The following is a 20,505-nucleotide window of genomic DNA, read 5'->3' on the forward strand; positions in this document are numbered from 1 at the left end:
TGATGGCAATGGGGGACATGGCATGGAGGGGTTGATGGGACTGGGAGAGTGGAGGACATGATGGCATGCAGGGGCTGATGGGAGTGGGGGTTATGATGGCATGCAGGGGCTGATGGGAGTGGGGGTTATGATGGCATGCAGGGGGACTGAAGACACGGGGCTGATGGCACTGGGGGAGTGGGGGACATGATCGCATGCAGGGGACTGAAGACACTGGGTGCTGATGGCACTGGGGGGAGCTGATGACTTTTTATAAAGGAAAATGGGGGGTGCTGATTGCACTGGGGGACATGATGGCACTGGGAGAGTAGGGGACATGATGGCATGCAGGGGGACTGATGGCACTGGGGGAGCTGATGACTTTTTTTATAAAGGAAAATGGGGGGTGCTGATGGCAATGGGGGACATGGCATGGAGGGGCTGATGGGACTGGGAGAGTGGGGGACATGATGGCATGCAGGGGCTGATGGGAGTGGGGGTCCTGATGGAGCAGGGGGACTGAAGACACAGGGGGCTGATGGCACTGGGGGACATGATGGCATGCAGGGGGACTGAAGACACTGGGTGCTGATGGCACTGGGGGGGAGCTGATGACTTTTTATAAAGGAAAATGGGGGGGTGCTGATTGCAATGGGGGATATGGCATGGAGCGGCTGGCATTGGGGGACATGATGGCACTGGGAGAGTGGGGGACATGATGGCATGCAGGGGCTGATGGCTCTGGGGGAGTGGGGGACATGATGGTGCACGGGGACTGAAGACACAGGGGGCTGATGGGAGTGGGGGGGGGACATGATGGCATGCAGGGGGACTGAAGACACTCTGTGCTGATGGCACTGGGGGGAGCTGGTGACTTTTTATAAAAAAATATTTTTCTTTTTTCTTATTAGAGTACTCAATTAATTGGATTAATCGATAGAATACTTGATTACTGAAATAATCGATAGCTGCAGACCTACACCTGAAGTCGATTCGCATACAACTTTGTTCCAATACTGTACGGAGCAGGAGACTTCGCAAAGCAATAACTTTGGCTCATCTGAGCCAATACATTCTAATACTGTATTGGAATTAAGTTTTCTGGGAATCTACTTCAGATGTTTAATCCAAAGTCTATTCGCTCATCCCTACTCACAATCTAAGGTCCCTATCAGTATGTCTTTGTGTGGGTTTCCTCCGGGTTCCTCCCACACTCTAAACACTGGGAGAACATACAAACTCCATGCAGATGTCCCTGGTTGGATTCGGCCCAGCCAGAGAAGAAAAAAAAAAAAAGTATGGTTGTCAGAAAATAGCTGTACTGGTACCCAGAGGCTTTTCAATAGCAACATGGCACCTGTAAACCAATCCATCAAAATCTGCTGTGCAAAAGGTGGTCTTTCTCTTCTGAACCCTGCAATGTACCTAAACTGCAGTTTATGACTACATTTATGGAATTTCTGCACATTATCGGAGCATTACTTTTTGCAAAATATCAGTGGCATCAAAATGCTCACTCTAGCCCTTATAAATAACTTGGGGTGCAGTTTCCAAAATGGGGTTACTTAGTGTGTACTTTTCACTATACAGGTACCTGAGGAGCTCTGAAAATGTGATGTAATGCCAGAAAACCATTCCGGTAAAATATGTGCTCCAAATTGCGTTTCTTCCCTTCTGAGCATTGTTGTGTGCCCATACAGCAGCATATGTCCACATTTATGGAATTACGGTACCTAGTAAAACCAGCTTATCAGTTTTTAAGTAGTGGAGTGTCTCAAATGGCACAAGCTAGGCATGTTATATGGGGCGCTCATACACCATATCTGTGGAAAACTGTCAATTTTCACTTTGCTGCACATTGATTTCTGCAAAATGCTCACTCCTCCCCTTGATACCTTGATGGGCAGAGTTTACAAAATGGGTTCACTTCTCAGGTGTTCTATTTATTTCACCCCAGAGCAACTGCCGTTTTCAACACGAGTAGTGTATGGATGCCTTTACAAGTAGCAAAAAATTCTGCGAGTGAAAATTTGTTCCATTTATTTGAATGGGGCAGAAAGCATGTGGATTTCTGCAAGCCCCATTAAGGTGACTGGAACTGACAGGAGCCAAATAAAATATTTTTTAACCAAATTTAAAATATAATAATAAAAAGAAAAAAGACTTTGAAAAGAAGTTGAAATGCAGGTCACAGCTATACATATAGGATAACACAGCACCACATAACTGTTATGTAGACCTTCTTTTTCCTCTTCTCCTCCATTTGACCCAGACCGCCATGACAAATTATTTGTCATGGCTGTTTAAGGGTAACAAGAGCATACACAGTAAAAAGAGCTACTGACCGGACCCAAACTAGGGAAGAGAAAGGGTGACCCCTGTCAGATCCTCAACACACTCCCTATGCTGCTAAAGCACATGCCCGGATCCATGTGGTGGAACGAGGCATGCCCGCGTGCCTAAGACTGATGAGCCCTGTAACCCCTACAATAGTGGAAGGGGCACGGCCACCGATACCCTGCTCAGAATATGGAGGGAACCGTGGCCACCTCAGATCCAGTCAGAAAATCACCAGGTACACAACAATGTCTGCACACTTAGCTGATGGAGCTGCAGCCGTAGAGAAGACGGATCCAAGGGCCGCTGGCAATATCCGGAGTGCTTGCAGCAACAGAACACAGGTCCAGAGAACTAATAGCTTAACAAGTGAAGATACTCAAGGCAGAGCTACAACTGAAAAGAGAAATATAATCCACGCCCTGCAATAGGAGGAGGGGTGATTTAAAGGCAGGGAAATCAAATGCAGGAGGAACAGCTGGGAGTAAAGACCTCCTCACAGGGGTGGAGAAACAGAACAGTGAGAACACCTCCAAACTCTAAGTGACATCATCACAGGGGTGGAGAGACACAGAGCTGAGAGAACGTCTCAAAGCTCTGGTAGTGACAGTACCCCCCCCCCCTTCTACGGGTGGACCCAGGACCCACCTTCCCAGGATGAGCCCTATGAAATGCCCTGATAAGGCGAGTGGCTTTAATGTCCGACATCGGAACCCACATCCTCTCCTCAGGACCATAACCCTTCCAATGAACGAGGTACTGAAGAGAACCGCGGACAATGCGAGAGTCCACAATTCTGGAAACCTCAAACTCCAGATTGCCATCAACCAAAATCGGAGGAGGAGGCAAAGAGGAGGGTACCGTGGGCTGGACATATGGTTTTAAGAGAGATCTGTGGAATACATTATGTATCTTCCAAACCCGTGGAAGATCAAGGCGGAAGGCAACAGGATTGATGACTGACAAAATTTTATAAGGCCCAATAAACTTGGGACCCAATTTCCAGGAGGGAACCTTCAGTTTAATATTTCTTGTAGACAACCACACCAGATCACCCACATTCAGGTCCAGACCAGGCACACGTCTCTTATCAGCCACACGCTTATACTTCTCACTCATCTTTCTGAGATTACTCTGAATCTTTTGCCAAATGGTAGACAAAGACGAGGAAAATCTCTCCTCCTCAGGTAAACCAGAAAGAGCCCCTCCCGAGAATGTCCCAAACTGCGGATGGAACCCATATGCACCAAAAAATGGTGACTTATCAGAAGATTCCTGACGACGGTTGTTCAAAGCAAACTCAGCAAGAGGGAGAAATGAACACCAATCCTCCTGGTTCTCTGCCACAAAACAGCGCAAATATGTCTCCAGATTCTGATTGAGGCGCTCAGTCTGACCATTCGACTGCGGGTGAAAAGCAGAAGAGAAGGACAGCCGAACCCCCAGGCGAGAACAGAAAGCCTTCCAGAACCTGGACACAAACTGCGTGCCTCTATCGGAAACAATATCAGAGGGAATGCCGTGCAATTTAACAATATGGTCGACAAAAGCTTGCGCCAACGTTTTAGCATTGGGTAAACCAGGGAAAGGAACGAAATGAGCCATCTTGCTAAAACGGTCCACGACCACCAGGATCACCGACTTCCCCGAGGAATGAGGAAGATCCGTGATAAAGTCCATGGACAGGTGTGTCCAAGGACGGGAAGGTATGGGTAACGGGAGAAGGGAACCTGAAGGTCGTGAACGAGGGACCTTAGCGCGAGCGCACGTCTCACAAGCCGCCACAAAACCCTCCACAGACTTACGAAGAGCCGGCCACCAAAATCTCCGAGCAATGAGATCTACCGTGGCTCTACTCCCGGGGTGACCAGCAAGAACCGTATCATGATGTTCCTTAAAGAGTTTGTGACGTAGCTCAGGAGGCACGAACAACTTCCCGGAGGGACAACGGGCAGGTGCCTCAGACTGGGCAGCCTGGACCTCGGCCTCCAAATCGGAATATAGAGCAGAAACAACTACCCCCTCCGCCAAAATGGGACCCGGGTCCTCGGAGTTTCCTCCTCCCGGAAAACAGCGAGAGAGAGCATCAGCCTTCACATTCTTGATCCCAGGGCGGAAAGTAACAACAAAATTGAATCTGGAGAAGAACAGAGACCATCTGGCCTGTCTCGGATTCATAAGCCTGGCCGACTCCAAGTACGCCAGATTCTTATGGTCGGTAAAAACGGTGATAGGGTGCCTGGCCCCCTCCAACCAATGGCGCTATTCCTCGAAAGCCAACTTGATGGCCAAAAACTCCCTATCTCCCACATCATAGTTTCTCTCTGCCGGGGAGAGTTTTCTAGAGAAAAAGGCACAAGGTCGCCATTTGGCAGGAGAGGGGCCCTGGGACAAAACTGCACCCACACCCACCTCGGAAGCATCCACCTCAACAATAAAAGGTAAGGAAACATCGGGATGCACCAAGATGGGAGCAGACGCAAAACTCTCTTTAATCTTAGAAAAGGCTGCAAGCGCCTCCTCCGACCAAGAGGAAAAATCCGTCCCCTTTTTTGTCATGTCAGTAAGGGGTTTGACAATAGAGGAATAATTCAAAATGAACTTTCTGTAGTAAGACGGCCGGAGCATTCATCAGGCCGAAAGGCATAACGAGATTCTCGAAATGCCCGTTAGGGGTATTAAAGGCCGTTTTCCATTCATCCCCCTCTCTGACCCTGACCAGGTTGTACGCGCCTCTCAGATCCAATTTGGAAAACACCTTGGCCCCAACAATTTGGTTGAAGGGGATAGGGATCGCGAATCGTGATACGGTTCAGCTCCCTAAAATCTAAGCAAGGTCTCAGAGAGCCATCTTTTTTTTTTAACAAAAAAAAAAACCCCGCGGCAACAGGTGACTTTGAGGGACGAATATGCCCCTTCTCGAGACTCTCGGAGATATAGGTTCGCATTGCGAGTCTTTCTGGTTGTGAGAGATTGTAGAGGCGTGCTTTTGGCAGCTTGGCGCCGGGAATGAGGTTAATGGGACAGTCAAACTCCCGGTGAGGAGGTAGCTCCTGAACACTGCTCTCGGAAAACACATCCGAGAAATCAGAGAGAAATGATGGCACAGTTTTAGTAGACACCTCTGCAAAAGTCGCTGTGAGACAATTCTCTCTACAAAAGTCACTCCACTCATTTATTTGCCTTCCTTGCCAATCAATAGTGGGGTTATGTCTAGTGAGCCAGGGTAGCCCCAAAACTAGAGGAGAAGGCAATCCGTTAAGGACAAAACAAGATATCTCCTCCACATGAGTGTCACCTACAGCTAGCCGGATATTGTGAACAATGCCTTTCAGAGATCTCTGCGAGAGTGGGGCAGAGTCAATAGCAAAAACAGGTATATCCTTTTCTAATGTACAAACCTGAAAACCATGCAAGGCTACAAATTGAGTGTCAATAAGATTGACGGCCGCTCCACTATCGACAAAAATCTCACAAGGAATGACTTTGCTCTCTAGCGCCACCCTGGCAGACAGGAGAAGACGGGAACTGCAGGTCAGAGGAATAGCATCAATTCCCACATCAACTTTGCCCAAAGTAGCAGATGAAGCAGAACTTGATGATCTACCTCTTGAGGTTTTTCTCTTATTATCACTCTTTGTCCGTCTAGGAGATTCCTGAACTGTACTAACATTTGCCAAATGACCTATGCCCCCACAACAAAAACACACCATATTCTGAGGACTAAATCCTCTTTTATCAGGGGCAAGTCGGCCTAGCTGCATGGGCTCCTCCTCAGAGGGGAGCAAGACAGGATGAGCAGAGCCCAATGCTTGTAGCTGAGTCACAGATTGACGGAGATCCGCTACTTCCAAAGAAAGACCCTCAACACTCTCCCGCTAAAGCACATGCCCGGATCCATGTGGTGGAACGAGGCATGCCCGCGTGCCTAAGACTGATGAGCCCTGTAACCCCTACAATAGTGGAAGGGGCACGGCCACCGATGCCCTGCTCAGAATATGGAGGGAACCGTGGCCACCTCAGATCCAGTCAGAAAATCACCAGGTACACAACAATGTCTGCACACTTAGCTGATGGAGCTGCAGCCGTAGAGAAGACGGATCCAAGGGCCGCTGGCAATATCCGGAGTGCTTGCAGCAACAGAACACAGGTCCAGAGAACTAATAGCTTAACAAGTGAAGATACTCAAGGCAGAGCTACAACTGAAAAGAGAAATATAATCTACGCCCTGCAATAGGAGGAGGGGTGATTTAAAGGCAGGGAAATCAAACGCAGGAGGAACAGGTGGGAGTAAAGACCTCATCACAGGGGCGGAGAAACAGAACAGTGAGAACACCTCCAAACTCTAAGTGACATCATCACAGGGGTGGAGACACAGAGCTGAGAGAACGTCTCAAAGCTCTGGTAGTGACATTATTTCAGCTGCATCTCGTCTCCACAGAGTTTGTTACACAGACACGTTAGATTTCAAAAAAAATTCATCAACCTCCCCATCCTGGTGTCCTGACAAGGTCATCCTGCTGCCACTCCCAATACTATTCCCAGGTACTATACTGCTAAAAAATAGTGACCCTAGTAGAAATAATGTTCCTATAGTGTCTACAGCTATTAAATGTTCCTTTTAGAGTGCCCCCAGTAATAACATCCTATGTTGTGCTCCATGTAATAATGCCTGTAGTGTCCCCAAAAATAATGTCCCTGTAATAGAAATTTCCCTATAGTTCCTCTTCAATAACACCCCCCCCCCCCCCTCCAGTAATAACATGCCCCCACAGTAGTATGGCCCAGGATAGTGTGACGCAGATGACCTATGATGGTGTCAGTGATCGGCTGCGGGGCAAGGAACTATGGGCTCCCATGCCCCGCTGCAATATTCAGCTACAGTGTGACAGCAGCCCAGTCACAAATGGCAACAAGACTAAAGTCTTGTCGCTATCTGCGAATTTTAAGGTGTATTGGCTACCATTTTGGTCACTGGACCGCTGACTGATTTTCAGTTGCGGAATTTTCTGACACAAAATCTTCCACCCTAAATCGCCACACAAGCAAAATGCGTATGGTGCTCTTACTCCTGAGCCCTCGTATATGTTCAGGCCAAAGATTAGGGCCACATGTAGGGTGTTTCTAAAACCAGGAAGCACCGCATACTACGAGGGGTAATGTTTCACAGTAGCATATGATGGGGGTAAACATGTACACTACATTGTAAATTGTGAGGGATGTGGTTTCCAAAATAAGGTCACCACTTTTTTTTTCTCCGCAGTGAAACAGAAAATTCTGGGGTTAACACATCATTCCAGTGTAGGGGGTACACCAAGGTCTCTTCAAGAGTCCTGGTGCCCGCAAAATCTGCTCTCCTAAAGCCATATATAGTTGCAAGAAAAAGTATGTGAACCCTTTGGAATGATATGGATTTCTGCACAAATTGGTCATAAAATGTGATCTTCATCTAAGTCACAACAATAGACAATCACAGTCTGATTAAACTAATAACACACACAATTAAATGTTACCATGTTTTTTATTGAACACACCATGTAAATATTCACAGTGCAGGTGGAAAAAGTATGTGAACCCCTAGACTAATGACATCCCCAAGAGCTAATTGAAGTCCAATCAATGAGATGAGATTGGAGGTGTTGGTTACAGCAGTCCTGCCCTATAAAAAAAACACACACACCAGTTCTGGGTTTGCGTTTCACAAGAAGCATTGCCTGATGTGAATGATGCCTCGCACAAAAGAGCTCTCAGAAGACCTATGATTAAGAATTGTTGACTCATATAAAGCTGGAAAGGATTATAAAAGTATCTCCAAAAGCCTGGCTGTTCATCAGTCCACGGTAAGACAAATTGTCTATAAATGGAGAAAGTTCAGCACTGCTGCTACTCTCCCTATGAGTGGCCGTCCTGTAAAGATGACTGCAAGAGCACAGCGCAGACTGCTCAATGAGGTGAAGAAGAATCCTAGAGTGTCAGCTAAAGACTTACAAAAGTCTCTGGCATATGCTAACATCCCTGTTAGCGAATCTACGATACCACTAGGATACCACAGAGGAAGCCACTGCTGTCCAAAAAAAAAACATTGCTGCAGGTTTACAGTTTGCACAAGAGCACCTGGATGTTCCACAGCAGTACTGGCAAAATATTCTGTGGACAGATGAAACCAAAGTTCAGTTGTTTGGAAGAAACCCACAACACTGTGTGGAGAAAAAGAGGCACAGCACACCAACATCAAAACCTCATCCCAACTGTGAAGTATGGTGGTGGGGGGATCATGGTTTGGGGCTGCTTTGCTGCATCAGGGCCTGGACGGATTGCTATCATTGAAGGAAAAATGAATTCCCAAGTTTATCAAGACATTTTGCAGGAGAACTTAAGGCCATCTGTCCACCAGCTGAAGCTTAACAGAAGATGGGTGTTGCAACATGACAACGACCCAAAGCATAGAAGTAAATCCGCAACAGAATGGCTTAAACACAAGAAAATACGCCTTCTGGAGTGGCCCAGTCAGAGTCCTGACCTCAACCCGATTGAGATGCTGTGGCATGACCTCAAGAAAGCGATTCACACCAGACATCCCAAGAATATTGCTGAACTGAAACAGTTCTGTAGAGAGGAATGGTCAAGAATTACTCCTGACCGTTGTGCACGTCTGATCTGTAACTACAGGAAACGTTTGTTTGAAGTTATTGCTGCCAAAGGAGGTTCAACCAGTTATTAAATCCAAGGGTTCACATACTTTTTCCACCTGCACTGTGAATGCTTACATGGTGTGTTCAATAAAAACATGGTAACATTTAATTCTTTGTGTGTTATTAGTTTAAGCAGACTGTGATTGTCTATTGTTGTGACTTAGATGAAGATCAGATCACGTTTTATGACCAATTTGTGCAGAAATCCATATCATTCCAAAGGGTTCACATACTTTTTCTTGCAACTGTAGCATCAGTGCAGGTGGGGGCCGCGGTGGTGTGCTCTTACATACTTAAAATGCAAACAAATGAAAAAAATAGTGTGGTGTTAAATAGGCAGGAAGTGCTCAAACCCATATGCAGTTGTGTGTGTATATATATATATATATATATATATATACATACAGGGGAGCAAATCCTGCACTTGTGGCTCGTTGCTAATGGCGATCCCCAGCAAAAATGCATACAGTGGAGGATGCCTGCGGCGGACCACAAGTTCCACAATAGACATCCTACACAAGATAGCAATTATGTTGATGTGATCATCAATATAACAATAGCAAAGACAGGTGCACTCTGCAGACTTACTTAGCCCTCAAACTGATGATAAAATTGAGAGATTAGCCAACATGTCCTACTAGGAGGACATGTCTGAGCCCGAGCACTGCGCCAAGGTTTCTCAAGTCGCTCGGGTCCTAACAATCACCTACCTGAGCCGTATGGGCAATACCATGAGCCAGTGGGCAAATTACAGGAGCATGAGGCCGACTCACAGACAACTCGCCAGTTACCTCCAGCATGAAACCATGCTAGCAATGGGAGGAGGAAGGAGTCTGCGAGTCCCACTCAAAACTGGCTGACGTGGCCCAGGCCTCACAGGTGCACCTAAATGTGGCCTGTAGATGGAAAACAGGTACATTTAAATTGGAGTTTATACACCTCCAGGCGTCTCTATATACAAACAAATGAAAACTCTTACATACTTACCCATGCCATCCAGATAATACATGGCCTGTCCTGCCTCTGCTCCAGCAAAGGATCCTTCAGCCTCCAGGTTGGCGGGGGAGGACTGGGGACAGGGCAGGCCTATGGCTGGAGGGCTCTGGAGGATTTGGTGGTCCTCTGCACTACATTTTCTTCTTGTGTGGCTGCTAGAGATGTTTGGGGGCATCCTGATTCCACCCTGGACCCCGTTGGAAAAAGAAAAGGGGAGGAAAAAAATTACAAAAATAGCATTTAAAAATCTATGTGTAAAACCACCCTTCCACCGTAACCTACCCTAATGCAGGACAACTTTATTACAACTGATCTAGCCCTATCCTGACATGACCTCAACATGGCATTGTAGTGTCACTCTATAGGGGTATATTCATACACAGGTTTGTTGTAGACATTGCTGTGACTGTAAACCTGCTCCTGATGTCTTCATGGTGTTAATTCTGCCGCATGTGATCACGGATTTCTGCGAGTACCCTTTGAAGCAATTAGTTGCAGAACCTTCTGCTATAAATCTGACTATACCCTAAAACTGCGCCTTGTGGGTCCTCTACTAGGCTGTAAACTACAGGCTGTACTGAACGACGGTAAGCAGCCGGGAATGGATCTCCATGATGGAATTGGCGCATTGCGGTCTGCAAAACGGAGTGATTACGGACTGGCAAACACAATGGGGGGGAGAATTTTTCATAGACTGGCGTCTTAAGCCTATCTGTGATATCCCCTGCGCTGCTGGCAGTCAGTGCGCCTTAAGCCAAGTCTACCCCAGCTAGGAAGCAGATAAATGGGCTGGGCCCTCTTCTCGCTGCGTAGAAATGCCACTTGTGCAATGATGTTTAAAAATGTGCAAACATGAGTTTTGCAACAGTTTTACACTAGAAAACTGGCCTGTGGGGAGTGATAAATTCCACCTAGTGTGCGTCATCTTAAAGAGGACCTGTCACCAAAAAAATGCAGAGCAGGCAGCATGTTATAGGGCAGAAGGAGCTGAGCAGACTGATGTATCACTTGTGGGAAAAGATTCAGTAAAATCTGATATTTATACATTTAGATCTCTGCTTTTAGATCTCCGCTGAGATCCACTCACCTGTCTCTACTTCATACTGCCGTTAGTATGGGTTGCATAAAGTTGATGACTGGTTCCTTTTAACAAAATGTGCTATTTTTGACACATCCATCCATCTATTTCTGAGATTAGTCTCCTGTAATACAACATCTTCCTGTTCTCCATTTACTTGCACAGATGATCGGACCAGTCCTATGGTCAGAATTTTGGTCCGTTTGCACCAGATCTGATGGTTCCTATACCCTGGCGACACTTTTAGGCCTCTTTCACACAAGCGAGTTTTCCGCGCTGGGTGCAATGCGTGAGGTGAACGCATTGCACCCGCACTGAATCTGGACCCATTTATTTCTATGGGGCTGTGCAGATGAGCGGTGATTTTCACGCATCACTTATGCGTTGCGTGAAAATCGCAGCATGCTCTATAACGCAGGCCCCATAGAAGTGAATAGGGGTGCGTGAAAATCACAAGCAAGTGCGGATGCAGTGCGATTTTCACGCATGGTTGCTAGGAGACAATCGGGATGGGGACCTGATCTTTATTATTTTCCCTTATAACATGGTTATAAGGGAAAATAATAGCATTCTTAATACAGAATGCATAGTAAAATGTCCATTGAGGGGTTAAAAATGATAAACAAATTTAACTCACCTCATCCACTTGGTCGCGTAGCAGATCTCCTCTTCTTTCTTCAGGACCTGGGTAAAGGACCTTTGATGACTTCACTGCGCTCATCACATGGTCCATCACCATGGTGATGGACCGTGTGATGAGAGCAGTGATGTCATCAAAGGTCCTTTACCCAGGTCCTGAAGAAAGAAGAGGAGATCTGCTACGCGACCAAGTGGATGAGGTGAGTTAAATTTGTTTATCATTTTTAACCCCTCAATGGACATTGTACTATGCATTCTGTATTAAGAATGCTATTATTTTCCCTTATAACCATGTTATAAGGGAAAATAATCAAATCTACACAACACCGATCCCAAACTCGAACTTCTGTGAAGAAGTCCGGGTTCGGGTCTGGGTACCAAACATGCAGATTTTTCTCACGCGTGTGCAAAACACATTAAAACGCTTTGCACTCACGCGGAAAAATTGCGCATTTTCCCGCACAGCACCTGCATCCTATCCGGCCCTCACACGCGACGCCCGTGTGAAAGAGGCCTTACAGATTCTGCTGGGATCTTTACAATGGCTTTCTAGTCTCTGAGTGAGACGGATATATATGACATGCGTCAGTGGATCTGGAATGGAGCAGCAATGTGCAACTTGTATCCAACATCTGAAAATTCTTCCCTTTCCCATTCACACAACCGTGTTTTTTGGGTCCGCATTCATTTCAATGGGGCCGCAAAAGATGCGGGCGGCACACCGTGCACTGTCTGCATCCATGTGCCCGTTCTGCAGTCCTGCAGAAAAGATAAAACATAGCGTATACTTGTCCGGTTTTTTTTGTGCACACGGCCAGTATTCATGTTCTGAGGATCCGCATTTTTCAGTCCATAGAAAGGATACAGTGGTGTGACTGGGCCTTCAGACTGTTGCGGTGTATTCACAAGGCAGATCTCTTGCAGGAATATTTGAATTTTTTTCCTCATCTGCAGGAAGCACATGGATCTCTGCGAGCCCTAGTCAGAGGAATGGTACTGTCACAGAAAAGTCTGTAACAAATGCAGGGTGTGAATATACCCTAATGGAGGCCATTTTTATGTTTAAGGACCTTACCAGTAGCCAATCTATCAGAGAGGCCGGGGGCCGGCACTGAAGTCCTCCCTGTCATCGTGGCTGCACGCAGGGCCTTCCTACCAGGCCGCAGCCACACCAGTGGATTTGCTCAGTATTTGGCTTCTGTTTCTTAAAGCTAAAACCTGGGGTGGAAAGTGAACATAGAAAAATATATAAAGGAAACTAATATTAATTTATTTTACCTCGCGTTCAACATGGTTACAGAACACCTGAATGAGGCATTATACAGCTCCCATTGAGTTCAACACTAGCTTTGTAAGCCTGTATACGGTTAGCTCCCCCTAGTGGTGCCTGAATGCAACTTAATGTATCAGTTTATCCAACCAGAAAGAAAAAGAAACCCTCCATTCTAAGTGTCTGTGTTCACATGCCAGAAAATACACGTCTGAAACATCTAATGTGCGTTTTCTGTGGCACGGATCTGAGGCTCCTGCCCTTTTTAATGGGGCAAATCTGTGTGAACACCCACTGCGGTTTCTGGTGGGACAAAAATTAAATCTGCAAATGTTTAATGGCAGTGTCAATTCCTATTGAAACAATGGGCTGTGGATTTTGCTATGGAATGCATGATGAACTCCACATAGAAATCACGCCAGGCTCTATAAGCCCCATACACATTCAATGGCTGTCGGCCGATTCCCTCTTGGCTCCTCCTACACATGCGTGCGCAGTGTCCTCATAGTGTTCCTTCCCTGGGCTGGCATCAGCCTCAGGGAACGAACTGCGCATGCGCTAGCTCGCGCATCGCGAGATTACAGCGCTGCAGCTTTCTGACGTCTGAGAGCAAGGAGGAGATTCGGAGGATGCGGGGCGGTGCTGGGCGGTGCTGGGCTCCTTCACGCTGGACTCCTCTCAGGTTAATTTGCATATGTATCAAATCAGGGTTTTTTACACAATAAAAGCACACAGAGCTATGGGGACTGGGTATTGTGGATGTGATAGCGGCCATCTAGCAACCCATGTCCTCAGCTCTATACACAAAATCCAGGTGACCGGTTCCCTTTAATCATTGCTTCCCCCAATACAGCTCTCCAGAGAAAGTGACGCCACGAGGAAGCACATACTTTACTATAAAAAAGAGGTGCTAAGACACATCATATGGGCAAAAATGCTGACCCAGTCAGGCGGTTCTTAAAGGGGTTTTCAGAGATTTTAATACTGATGATCTATCCTCAGGACTGGTCAGCAGTAACTGATAGGTGGGGGTCCGACACCTGGGACCAGTGCCAGTCAGCTGTTTGAGAGGGCACCAGAGCTCCTGTGAGCGCCGTCGATTGTACTGTATAGTAGCTGTGCTTGGTGTGGTGCTCAGCTCCATTTACTTCAATGAGCGTAATACCAAGCACAGCCGCTATACAACGTACATCGTTACGCTTGGTAAGCACGGAGAACTCCGCGGCGCTCACAGTAGTGCTTTCGCCTTCTCAAACAGCTGATCAGTGGGAGTCCTGGGTGTGGGCCCCCACCGATAATGAATAAAAATCTCAGAAAACCCATTTTAGGGTACTTTCACGCTTGCGGCAGAGGATTCCGGCAGGCAGTTCCATCGCCGGAACTGCCTGACGGATCCGGCAATCCTGACGCAAACGGATGCATTTGTGAGACGGATGCGGATCCGTCTCACAAATGCATTCTAATACTGGATCCGTCTTTCTGGTTGTCATCCGGAAAAACAGATCCGGTATTAATTTTTTTCTAGTTTTTAAAGGTCTGCACATGCGCAGACTGCAAAACCGGATCCGTTTTGCCGGAACACTTGGGGTCGGATCCGGCATTAATGCACTTCAATGGAAATGAATCCCGGATCCGGCATTCCGGATTTTTGGCCAGAGATAAAACTACAGCATGCTGCAGTATTTTCTCTGGCTGAAAAACGTAAGAGGGACTGAACTGATGCATCCTGAACGGAATGCTCTCCATTCAGAATGCATTAGGATAAAATTGATCAGTTTTTTTTTTCCGGTACTGAGCTACTGTGACAAAACTCAATACCGGAAAATAAAAACGCTAGTGTGAAAGTACCCTGAGGGCATCCATACAGGCACGGAGTCACATGGACATCATTTGTATTTTGCAGTCTCAGTTGAAAAAAAAAAAGCCTATTCTTGTCTGCATAGAAATTAATGGGTCCGCTTGCGATCCGTAAGGCTATTTTCACACCTGTGTTTGGAATTCTGTTTCAGGGATCTCACAAACGGTTCAAAACGGATCAGTTCAGCCCCAATGCATTCTGAATGGATAAAAGGATCCGTTCAGAATGCATCAGTTTGGCTGCGTTTGGTCTCTGTTCCGCTTTTGAGGCGGACACCAAAACTCCTGACGATGCAGAGCCGTCTGGACTCACAATTGAAGTCAATGGGGACGGCTCCGTTTGGCCTGGCTCCGCTTTGACACGGATCCGTTAGAAACCGTTCACGTCTCTGGGCATGCCCAGTAATTTCCTGTCCCTCCCCTCATCGTCGGCCATTTTGGATTATCGACTTGATGAAGACTGGTAAGTACAGTACAGACCAGAAGTTTGGACACACCTTCTCATTCAAAGAGTTTTCTTTATTTTCATGACTATGAAAATTGTAGATTCACACTGAAGGCATCAAAACTATGAATTAACACATGTGGAATTATATACATAACAAAAAAGTGTGAAACAACTGAAAATAGGTCATATTCTAGGTTCTTCAAAGTAGCCACCTTTTGCTTTGATTACTGCTTTGCACACTCTTGGCATTCTCTTGATGAGCTTCAAGAGGTAGTCACCTGAAATAGTCTTCCAACAGTCTCGAAGGAGTTCCCAGAGATGCTTAGCACTTGTTGGCCCTTTTGCCTTCACTCTGCGGTCCAGCTCACCCCAAACCTCACTTCACTACAACGCAACTGATGGTCCCAACCCCATTTATAAGGCAAGAAATCCCACTTATTAAACCTGACAGGGCACACCTGTGAAGTGAAAACCATTTCAGGTGACTACCTCTTGAAGCTCATCAAGGGAATGCCAAGAGTGTGCAAAGCAGTAATCAAAGCAAAAGGTGGCTACTTTGAAGAACCTAGAATATGACATATTTTCAGTTGTTTCACACTTTTTTGTTATGTATATAATTCCACATGTGTTAATTCATAGTTTTGATGCCTTCAGTGTGAATCTACAATTTTCATAGTCATGAAAATAAAGAAAACTCTTTGAATGAGAAGGTGTGTCCAAACTTTTGGTCTGTACTGTACATAAAGTTTTGTCTGTTTGTCTATCTTTCTATCTCTAGGGGGGCTGCTGGCACTTGGGAAGGTGTGTATGTGTCTGGAACAGTGGGGTCTGCTGGCACTGGGGGGTGGGGGCTGCCTTTATGGCGGCTACTGGCTCTGGGGGTGGCTGCTGGCACTGGGGTGGGGGCTGGCACTGTGGGGTCTGCTGGCACTGCGGGGTCTGCTGGCACTGCGGGGGGAGTGGTGGCTGGAATTGGGGTGTGTGTGTGACTGGAACTGTGCGGGCTTCTGGCACGGGGGGCTACTGGCACTGCGGGGGTGTGTGTGTCTGGAACAGTGGGTGCTGCTGGCACTGCGGGGGTGTTTGTGTCTGGAACAGTGGGGGCTGCCTTTATGGGGGCTACTGGCTCTGGGGGTGGCTGCTGGCACTGGTGGGGGGTGGCTGGAACTGGGGTCTGCTGGCACTGCGGGGGGGGTCTGTGGCTGGAACTGTGGGGGCTGCTGGCATTGGGGGGGCTGAGGACACTGTGGGAAGGTTGATTTAAAGAGACAGGGGGCACACCAAATAGTTCAGGGAGTGCAAGGGGTGGTACAACTGCATGTAACAAATAATCTGGGTCAGGTTATTTGTTACTGTGGGAAGGTTGTTTGGAACTGGGGGGCTGCTGGCACTATGGGGGGCTGCAGTCTCTGGGGATTATGGCTCCTGTCGGATACATTTTTTTAATCATTTTATTATTAGGGTCGTCCAAGAAAGTAAAAAATTTCTAGAAAGTTCTGAGGTGGGCAAGCACCAATCTATATTTTAAAAAGTAAGTATTAAATAAAAAAATAAAAGATTTGTTGATATATGTGGAAATAGTGCTCTAAACAAGTTCCTTTAACGGTATCTGCATTTTGTCTGGTATTCTGTTGCGTACAGATGTCATCAAAGAAAACATCCATTGATTGGAGAAACCCACCCAGAAGGCGGCGGCGTATTCAGTGGCCGCTAAGTATAAAAATCAACACTTGGAGTTTGTACTGTTTGATTTGTTGCATTAATCAGTATGTGCTCTTATTATAGATTTCTTCATCATCAGCGGAGGGCTCTCCAGCTATGGCCGGCTCACCTGCCGGGGCTCGCTCACCAGTGCTGGAATCGCCAGCGTCCAGGGGAGGTGGACCAAGCCCGGGCCGGGGCTGTCAAGAAGTAAGTGTGTGTATATATATATATATTAGATTTTTTTATTTATTTAAATACATTGTTTAAAACAGTTTTTGTTTCAGCAATCTGCACCTAGAGCCGCCAGCGAGGATCCCCCAGTCGCCTCCAGAGTCCGCGGGAATGAGCGTGGCGGTCGTAGACGTGTAAGTCTTGATTAAGTAGGATTTACATTGTATTTCCTTTTTTTCAGGGTTCCGTAGGCTCCACCAGGGAAGATGAGGAGTTCAGGGTCCCTACCATAGATAACCTGCTCCTTATCTAACTGGTGGAGGCGCGTCCATCTTTATGGGACCACTCCGACCTCCACCATGCTGATCATCACCTGACCCAGCGGCTCTGGGAGGACATCTGTGCGGAAATTTTTGACACCTGGGGGGATCTAAATGCGGCGGCTCAGGAGAAATATGGTAAGTACAACAATATGTATTTTAATACATTAATATTGTTCTTTTCCTTACATCATGCTAAATTTTATTTTTATGCTTTTTTTCTATAGTCAAACTGGTTACCACGCGTTGGCGATCTATCCGGGACCGCTTCAGGAGGGATTTTAACAAGGAGGTTCAGGCCCCGAATGGCTCCAGAGGAACCTCAGGGACCACATACATCCATACGACGGCCCTGGGGTTCCTACGAAAGGCAATGGCACCAAGAAGGTAAATATTTTCAACAACTGTAAAAAAAAAATTTTTTTAAAGGGGCTGTCTGAGACAGGGTAGCGTTTGGTTCCACTGTTTTGGCCAGCCCCTACAGTCCGTCTGAGACAGGGTAGCGTTTGGCTCCCCTGTTTTGGCCAGCCCCGACAGTCCGTCTGAGACAGGGTAGCGTTTGGCTCCCCTGTTTTGGCCAGCCCCCTATGGTATACGGTAGACATAGCATAGAACATGGATGTTTTATTTAAAGGACAATTCTTTACTTTCCTTATTTTTTTCCTACAGAAGTGCCAGCAGCACTCGGGAGCCTGAACAACCTCCTGAGGTGGAACCGGAACAGATCACCAGCGCCAGCCCTCCTGTCCCTCATGCATCGGCTCAGGATAATCCGGGTCCCCTACCGGATCCCTCCGCTCAACAGAGGCTCTTTAGTTTTCGCCAAAATTTGAGAGCCCTGGTGAGCGGGCAGAGATCCTGTAGGCCAAATCGAGCTGATTATGAGAACCTTGTAGAGGTCGTTTCCGACTCTCAAGAAGATTTTGCCGAACATCAGAAGGAGTTTAGTGCTGACGGAGGGGGCGGAGTCGGCGTTTCAACGCAGCCCAAACTACCATTATGGGCTAAGTATAATCAGTTTGATGGACTCAATGACGCCCGAGCAGTTGCATGAGTTTATAGACCATGCTAGAGAACAGGTCATGGGAGATTATGCACCGCCCCCAACCCCCCCACCCCACACCAGTGGACAGTACCGCCAACCTTCTCCCCCCCCCCCCACGAGCATGTGTTACCTTCTGTTTCTTATTCTTCTCCTCCCCAGTATTTTCCTTCTACTTCTTTTCAAACGCCCTCCACCTCTACACATGCTCGGGTCCCCTCCTCCTCAGACCCTTCCTTTCTCCACACCCCACCATTACGCCCTGCATCCTTTCCTGTGTCCCGTAGTTTCACCTCAGTAGATCGCCAGGACAGGGGGGCTACCACTGCCAGCCCCAGACCACCAACCCCACGACAGTCCACCTCCCCTCACCATTTTGAACAATTGAAAAAAAAAAAATTGTTAATATATTTTTTATTGTTTAAAAAATAAAAATAATAGTTTACTTCACTGTGTCTGTGTTTTCATTGTCCTGTACAGGGAACCTTGGCACTACAGCTGCGTTGAAATTAAAACTACCCTAATCTCACTACGGTGCGTTTATTATAACACCCTTGGTAGTTTTTATTTCAAAACAGCATTAGGCTACTTTCACACTAGCGTTGTTTAAATCCGGTGTTCAATTCCGACACCGGAACTGCCCGCCGGATCCGGAAAAACTTGTGAAAACGGGTTACATTTGAATCCTGATCAGGATTTTGATCACAATGAAAAAATGCATTGGAAAAAACAGATCCGCCATTTATGGACTTAAACTTTTTTTCACATTTTTCGGGTTTAACATGCAAAAGCCGGATCCGGTTTGACTGAACACACGGAGCCGGCGTTAATGCAAGTCAATGGGAAAAACACCGGATCCGGCGTTCAGTCAAAGTGTTCAGGATTTTTGGCCGGAGGTAAAAATACAACATGGTACGGTTTTCTGAAAATCCTGATCAGTCAAAAAGACTGAACTGAAGACGTCCTGATGCATCCTGAACAGATTACTCTCCATTCAGAATGCATTAGGAATAAAACTGATCAGTTCTTTTCCGGATTTGAGCCCCTAGGACGGAACTCAGTGCCGGAAAATAAAAACGCTAGTGTGAAAGTACCCTAAGTGCCAATGTTGTAAGAACCATGAACATGACCATCAATAATCAGCTATCTTTTGTCTCTTTATTGATCATAGACCCCATCATTGGCAAATGCTTGTTCATTGTTCAATCTTGTGCCCTTTCATATGAGCCCTTGTGGGAGTCACGGTCCATCAGCATCATCAGGATTTCATTAATAAATTGTAATTTTACAATTTAATGATTTATCAATGACGCTCTAATATAACTAATGTCATTACCACAAGGGACACGCAAGGGACATACAGTTGTTAAAGGGGTATTCACATAGACAATGGGGGGATTTCGCTTGAATATGCCCCCATTCTCTGATAGGTGTGAGTTCCATTGGTAGGACCCGCACCTATATCGAGAACGGAGCGGGGAGCACTGTTGCTGTAGGACACATTTCCCATGGTATGTCCACCACCAAGCGCTAATCCCCGCCTCTCCCTATAGAAATGAATGGAGGGCGGCGGCGCAGTGCGCCCTCATCCACTTTCTTGGCTCCGTTCTCAATATATGTGAGGGTACCAGCCGTGGGACCCGCACCTATAAGACAATGTGGGCATATCCTAGCGGTATGCCCCCATTGTCTGAGATGAGAAAACTCCTTTAAGGCCTCTTGCACACGACTGTATGCCCCAAGAGACATACGGTCCGTAAGCGGGCCATATGTCCCGTAGTGGCATTGATCGTGCGCACGAGAGTACACAGCATCATAGTGTACAATGATTCTGTGCAAGTTGAGCTGTCCGCGGGGATATAGTCTTGCACTAATAGATCATATGAGTGTGGGACAATAGCCCAGTTTGCGGCACAACATGGTCAGCATCATGATGCTCTGTACTCCCATACGCACGATCAATGACGATCAG

The sequence above is a fragment of the Bufo gargarizans genome, chromosome 3, assembly GCF_014858855.1.
Source record: "Bufo gargarizans isolate SCDJY-AF-19 chromosome 3, ASM1485885v1, whole genome shotgun sequence".
Taxonomy (NCBI): domain Eukaryota; kingdom Metazoa; phylum Chordata; class Amphibia; order Anura; family Bufonidae; genus Bufo; species Bufo gargarizans.